Below are 7,627 nucleotides of genomic sequence, written 5' to 3'. Positions count from 1 at the left end.
CCTGATTGTATAAACAAGTACGAATGTTAAGCTGTTTTAAATTGTCAAAATTGGATTTATATGCCACCTGAAGTACACACACATATATTCGACACCTCAAAACAAACACCTCCAAATGCTTTAAACAATTATTCTGTAATAATGTTGTTACGATGTATATTCTTTGCACTTTGTGATTGTGTCTTCTCTTCTGCTATATGAACCTTGCACCCAGCAGATTCCAGACACCGTATTTGTTTACAAATGTGACAGTATACATGTGATGTGTTACGACAGCAAAAGGAACCTGTGACCACTGGAGGCAGTGCCACAAGTTCCTCCAAAAGCGTAACACAACACACACACAAATGTCAAACTAACTAATGTAAATCCACCTGATGATGGAGGTTTAAACCTTTGAAACTTGTCGTGGAAATAAATAAAATGGTGACTGTTAACAGTAAACTTGTTTCATTTAATGTCAATAACAGTCATGGTAAAGCCTAACCTAAAATGTTCGCATTTAAAGCTCCGCAGTACAACGCCAGCTGCCGCTGGAGGTGCCAATGCCAGCATGGGAACCATGTGGATGTCTGGCTCCTCAGGATCAGGAGCAGGAATGTGATGGAGAGAGTCCACCCAGCAGGTCTGCCCGTTGAAGGACCTCAGACACCATCGGCCCCTGGTGATCCAGCAGGGGGCTGGAAAAGACAAGGAGGTTGAGAGCAAGGGAGGGGGTGGGGGTCATCATCACAGTGCAAGGCATCACAGAGGAAAGAGGAGGAGCCACAAGAGGCAGTGGAGAAGACAGTAAATCAGGTTACAATAGGTGGGTCAGCTCAGAAGGAGCACATGGGGGCGGCAGAGACCAGTCCCCACCTGCAGGCGTAATTGGTTGTGATAGCGGGCCACCAGCCTGTCAACCATGTATAACACGTAAACACACCAACCCTGTGACTGTTGAGAGCATCAACAATGAGTGAACAAAATGCATCCAAGCAGCAGCCCACAAAGTCCAAGTGGATGGATTCCTGTGGCTGTGCAGGTTCTGGCCCAGCAAGTAACCTGCGGGCAACCTGGTGACCTACACAACTGGGCCAGGCAGCAATGATGTGTTCAATTTACTTGTTGACACATGGATAGTACACACAGCAGCAAGCAAGCATCTTCATCTGTGAGCATCGGCCCCCCAGTGGCTGTGATGTAAAAGTCAGAGGATATCCTGTTGGAGAGAAGCCAAAATGACCACTAGTAGCGCAGCATGTTCCATCATCAACAAGATCACCCCACAGAAAACATCAGTCTGCTGTGTAGCACAAAATAACACTCACAGCAACCGAAAAATTGTTCTCAGCTGGGACCCCTGGCACATAGTGGGGTGCCTAATGAGCACAAGGTGGGTGGGGGGTTGTCAGCAGAAGGTGCAGCACTGTGTGCAGCTGGCACTTGTGCACCAACTTGGCAGGGTCTTCTCACCAACAGAACTGGACCTGTAAGAAAGTTCAGAGTGCGTGAGTGCTTCTTCTGCTGGAGTACCCTTCAGCCTCCCTGTTGGACTGTGGATTAAATGGGGGCACTCTGATGTGTTGGATGCCATGCTGCAAACAGAAGTCTTGAAATATCTAAGAGTTGAATTGTGGCCTGTTATCCATCACGAGGCAGGGTGCAAGGAAGGTCTTCAGTGGAGAAGATCCAGGAGAGGGTGTACAGCTTTGTCATTGCCATTGTACAGCAGCAGTTAACGAAATATGGGTAACAGGAGTAAGCAAAAACAATGAGTGAACAAAATGCATCCAAGCAGCAGCCCACAAAGTCCAAGTGGATGGATTCCTGTGGCTGTGCAGGTTCTGGCCCAGCAAGTAACCTGCGGGCAACCTGGTGACCTACACAACTGGGCCAGGCAGCAATGATGTGTTCAATCTACTTGTTGACACATGGATAGTACACACAGCAGCAACCAAGCATCTTCATCTGTGAGCATCGGCCCCCCAGTGGCTGTGATGTAAAAGTCAGAGGATATCCTGTTGGAGAGAAGCCAAAATGACCACTAGTAGCGCAGCATGTTCCATCAACAAGATCACCCCACAGAAAACATCAGTCTGCTGTGTAGCACAAAATAATTTCTGATGGTGTTTGACACTTGGGCTGGAGGCCATTCAGGCCATGTTGCTGGTTATGTTGCTGCGGCTAGCAGAATGTTCATAACAGGAAAGCCATACACTGCCTTCTGAGCTTCCCCATCAAGATAAAAGCAAATGATTTCTTCCTGGCTGAAACCGGAATCAGGATTCTTAGGAAGACAGAATAGAGCATCTGTGTTGGAGTGCTACTCAGTCGTTGAGTGGAAGTGAATGTCATAATGGTAACATCTGAGGAACAGACCATACAGTTGCAGGGTGTGGACTGCCTTATCCAGCAGATATTCAGCAGGGCTGGAGGGAGAGAGAGAGAGAGAGAGAGAGAGAGAGAGAGAGAGAGAGAGAGCAAAGGCTTTTGGTCCAAACTACATCTACATCTACATTTATACTCCGCAAGCCACCCAACGGTGTGTGGCAGAGGGCACTTTACGTGCCACTGTCATTACCTCCCTTTCCTGTTCCAGTCGCGTATGGTTTGCGGGAAGAATGACTGCCGGAAAGCCTCCATACGCGCTCGAATCTCTCTAATTTTACATTCGTGATCTCCTCGGGAGGTATAAGTAGGGAGAAGCAATATATTCGATACCTCATCCAGAAATGCACCCTCTCGAAACCTGGACAGCAAGGTACACCGTGATGCAGAGTGCCTCTCTTGCAGAGTCTGCCACTTGAGTTTGCTAAACATCTCCGTAATGCTATCATGCTTACCAAATAACCCTGTGACAAAACGTGCTGCTCTTCTTTGGATCTTCTCTATCTCCTGGTACAGATCCCACACTGATGAGCAATACTCAAGTATAGGTCAAATGAGTGTTTTGTAAGCCACCTCCTTTGTTGATGGACTACATTTTCTAAGGACTCTCCCAATTAAACTCAACCTAGCACCCGCCTTACCAACAATTAATTTTATATGTCTGTGACAAGATGAAACTTCACACCATATAAAAACACATATGACTTCTTGATTGTACAAATAGTAGTGAGGGCAACCATATCAAAATTCTGTAATTCAGTTGTGCTGAATTGAGCTGCTCTGAACCACCATGATTGTGACAGGCCACCACAGGTCCAAGCCCAAACTGAGATGCATCAGTAGCCAAGACAAGCTGTTATTTGGCTGGAAAATAGTGAGACAAGGGGCTGAATGAATAATATCCATCAGTACCATGAATGCTTGGCCACACACAGTCTTCTAGACAATTGGTGCGCCTTTCTTCAGTAACTGGTTAAGAAGAGGCACAATGGCAGTTGCTCATGGAATGAATATAAGATAACAAGCAGCTTTGTCCAGAAAAGCCTGGAGCTCGTCGAGGTTAGTGAGTGAAGGAAGAGAATGGCAGTGGCATGACTGTTCATCAGACATCTACATCTACATTTATACTCCGCAAGCCACCCAATGGTGTATGGCGGAGGGCACTTTACATGCCACTGTCATTACCTCCCTTTCCTGTTCCAGTCGCGTACAGTTCGTGGGAAGAATGACTGTCTGAAAGCCACCGTGCATGCTCTAATCTCTCGAATTTTACATTCATGATCTCCTCGAGAGGTATAAGTAGGGGGAAGCAATATATTCGAAACCTCATCCAGAAAAGCACCCTCTCGAAACCTGGACAGCAAGTTACACCACGATGCAGAGCGCCTCTCTTGCAGAGTCTGCCACTTGAGTTTGTTAAACATCTCTGTAACGCTATCACGGTTACCAAATAACCCTGTGATGAAACGCGCCGCTCTTCTTTGGATCTTCTCTATCTCCTCCGTCAACCCGATCTGGTACGGATCCCACACTGATGAGAGCAATACTCAAGTATAGGTCGAACGAGTGTTTTGTAAGCCACCTCCTTTGTTGATGGACTACATTTTCTAAGGACTCTCCCAATGAATCTCAACCTGGTACCCGCCTTACCAACAATTAATTTTATATGATCATTCCACTTCAAATTGTTCCGCACGCATACTCTCAGATATTTTACAGAAGTAACTGCTACCAGTGTATGTATCCCCCACTGGGAGATGACATGTTTCAGGTATACAATAGGGGGTAGGGAAATGTGATACTTAGCCAGATTGCACTTGAGACCTGCATCATGCAGAGTTTGAAAAAGAACCTAAAGGTTCCACAGATACTCTTTTGTAGAGGGACCCGTGGCCACAAAACCATTGGGATAGTCGATACAACAGGGAATACATTGTGTGAGGTGCTGCAAGAAACATTGGAGAGGAGCCGGAGAATTGGCTACCACAAAAACCAACCATTTTTACTGCACAGACCACAGTGGGCATTGACGATAAGCAACTGCTGAGATTCCTCAGCAAGAGGGAACTGCAGATATGCCTCCAATGTATCCACATTGGAAAAATGCTGTCCTCCAGCCAGTTTCAGCACCAATTCCTCTGGATGGGGGATGTGTCAATCACACTCTGTGTATCAATCATCCCCTCAAAAGCATCTCTAAGATGGAGCTTGCCAAATGGTTTCTTGATAATTACATGTGGCATAGCCCACTGACTGGACAAAATAGGCTCAATCACATCCAAAACTGTCAACCTAATGGGTTATTCCTTAACTTGATTACAAAGTAATGGCAGCTACTGCTTGCCTTGCCATAAAATCTTGAGTCTTGCCAAGCCCAAGTGAAAAAATGTCCAAAAAGTTCATCAGGTTCCTGATACTGTGCATGACCAGAAAGCAGGTTAACAAAATTGGCAACTGTGAATCCAAAGGCCAAGAAAACATAAAAGCCAAACAAGTTTTCGTAAAAGTAGTAACCATCACAAGAAAAGTTAATGGGCAGGCAATCACTTTGTATGCTGTAAATCACCTAATAATGGGGATTTGTTGTCTGCTGAACATAACAAGATGACACATAGCTGGAGACAATGGTGGCGCACCGAAGTGTAGGTGTGAGAATTAATGGGAGATGCTGTGTCACCTGAATTGACGTGCAACTGAAGCTGCTTGCCAATGACACATACACAGATGAACAACTTGTTAGGAACAATAAAAAAGTTGTCACACGCATGGCTGACAACATTAATGTCCATTGGCTGGGGGCACTGAGAGTTGAGGGGACAATCGTATACGTCCAGCAGCAATGTGTCCTTTCTTCTGACAGTGGAGGCAGGAAGACCAAAACTTGGGGGCAGTCTGGCCAGTCAGGTGAACAAAAGAAGCAGAACAGGATGTAATGGGCTTGTGGGAAACAGCTTGCTGTGGCCATGTTTGTGCAGAGCAAGGTTTACAGGCGGGCCACACCACCACGATTTCCACCTCAGAGGACAAGCCTGAACCTCAGTGTCTACCATCATCCAAGTTGACAATGGTCAAGTGATGGAGCTATAGAAAGGGTCTCTTCCAAGGAGGGATCTTCAAACTGTAGCACACCCACTGGCAGACTGCTTTATCAGAATCTGACCCTCAAGTTAGCATGCCAGACCACAGTATCAGCACAAGACTCTTTATCATGAGAGGTAACAAAGTGGCACTTCTACATAGAACCTGCAATTCTGCAATCCAAGCATACAATAATTGATGAGGTTGTTTCCTGGACTGATAAAACTCCTCTCTCGAGGAAATAACATGAATATGCTAACAGTAATAAGACTACAAGTGAAACATTTCATTGAATGAGAGGGAAGCGTGTTCCTGAAAAAAGGGGGGAGGGATTATCATACAAAATTATACATGATGGGGTGGGAGGGGAGGGGGGTGGGGGTGTGGGGGTTGGGGGTGAAACCAAAAAAACGAAAAGAGCTTTAATTGCATCAGTGCCCTTTACCCTGAAGCTGGAGAAGTGGTGCATAAGCACTTTTTGTATGCCTCCCAACCCTCCACAGACTCATCACACATAGGGAAGGGTTGCAGATGGGCTGGTAGTTGTTTTGGCCTTGCCAGTAGTCCGGTCAACACCAATTCAATTCAATTCAATTTATTAGTGGCCTTGTGGTACATCGTCAAAATGACATAGGACTTGTCAATAAACATTACAATTTAAAATGCATGTACATGAAAATTTATAATTGAATTTACTTGTCACTTAGACATTACAATTTTAATAGAACTATAAGAACATTAACATAAAAATATACAAGTAGGATAACAATATACAAAAAAAAAGCTAGTGGTTCTCACATCAAAGATTATTTCCATTCTTACATTAACACTGTTTCACACTTTCATAGAAATGGCAAGTATTTAAATGTGAGCACTTACACATATTTATTATGTCAGGGAAATATTAACTGCACTTTTATTGTCAATGATTCATAAACTCTTCAATACTGTAAAAACTATTGCTCAATAACATGTTTTTTAATTCTCTTGGGGTGTACTAAGGAACTGCCTATGAACTAATAAAGGTTTTTGAAAATAGGAATATGGCCCTCCTAGACAAATGTCTAGAGAATACACCATTAAAATTTGAGCAATTTGCTGCAGTTATTTATCATTAGATTTCACCTCATACCAGATTTTACATAAATAATTGTTGTGTAGAAGCAGGGTAACTTTGAACCTTTGTGTCTCAAAAATGGATAAATATACCAAGAAAACTGTCAAGGTTATTTAAGGTCTTCTCTTAATGAACCAGGTGACTGTTTTCTGTACTGTTACCATAAACAGGATGAGCTTGAGTAGGAAAGATTAACATGTTCAGTAAGCTAGATGAAGAGGCAGTCATGACATATCCCGAAGATGTATTAATCACATTTACTCTGGGCATGAGCTTGTAAAGGAATTGTGGCTCAAATATTAAGTGTTCAGATATGTAAATTGGTGCACTTCACAAAATACAGAAAACTTGTATTCTATGGCTCCATCGGTGTTTCACATTTAGGATCAATCAACACATACAAATACCATGATGGTGACAGTTTGTAGAAATATGAAATGGAATGATGACATAAGCTTATGGACAGTATTTTGTCTGGCACATTTTATGTGTACCATAGACTCTTTGATACTTGGCAGTTTTGTGATTACACAATATAATTATCTATTCTATGTTGTATTTAATAAACTGTATTTTATATGACATATGGTAATCCAGTGTTACCAAACTGCGCCAGAATGACTGCACCACACACTGTAAAAAATGAATTGCATGCCCAATCATAAAATATGCCTTACATAAGTTTCTGTGTCAACCACAACACACAGAACTACTCATAAAACAAGTGTGTCATGAAATCAACATCCACCATGACAAACATTCAGAATTCTGCCAACAGTGACTTACCAATAGCTAATGTGATCCTTTGTCCATTTGTGGCAGAACCTCTGCCCTTCTGGTTGAATAATCCAGGACTGTGGTTTGTCTAACTTGAGCATTAATTTGTCTTGGCTCACATAACCTCAGATGAAACTAAATATAGTAACATGCTGGCTGCAGTTAACAAACTAACGGATACAGAAGTACAAGACAGCCTAGTTTTGCTGAAAAATATTGGAAAATACACCTCTATCATGCATGCCACATGCGATTGTAATGCATTTGCTGCAATCAGAAGCTGAG

Source organism: Schistocerca serialis, chromosome 9, assembly GCF_023864345.2.
Source record: "Schistocerca serialis cubense isolate TAMUIC-IGC-003099 chromosome 9, iqSchSeri2.2, whole genome shotgun sequence".
Lineage (NCBI taxonomy): Eukaryota > Metazoa > Arthropoda > Insecta > Orthoptera > Acrididae > Schistocerca > Schistocerca serialis.
Note: the sequence above shows the minus strand (reverse complement) of the source record.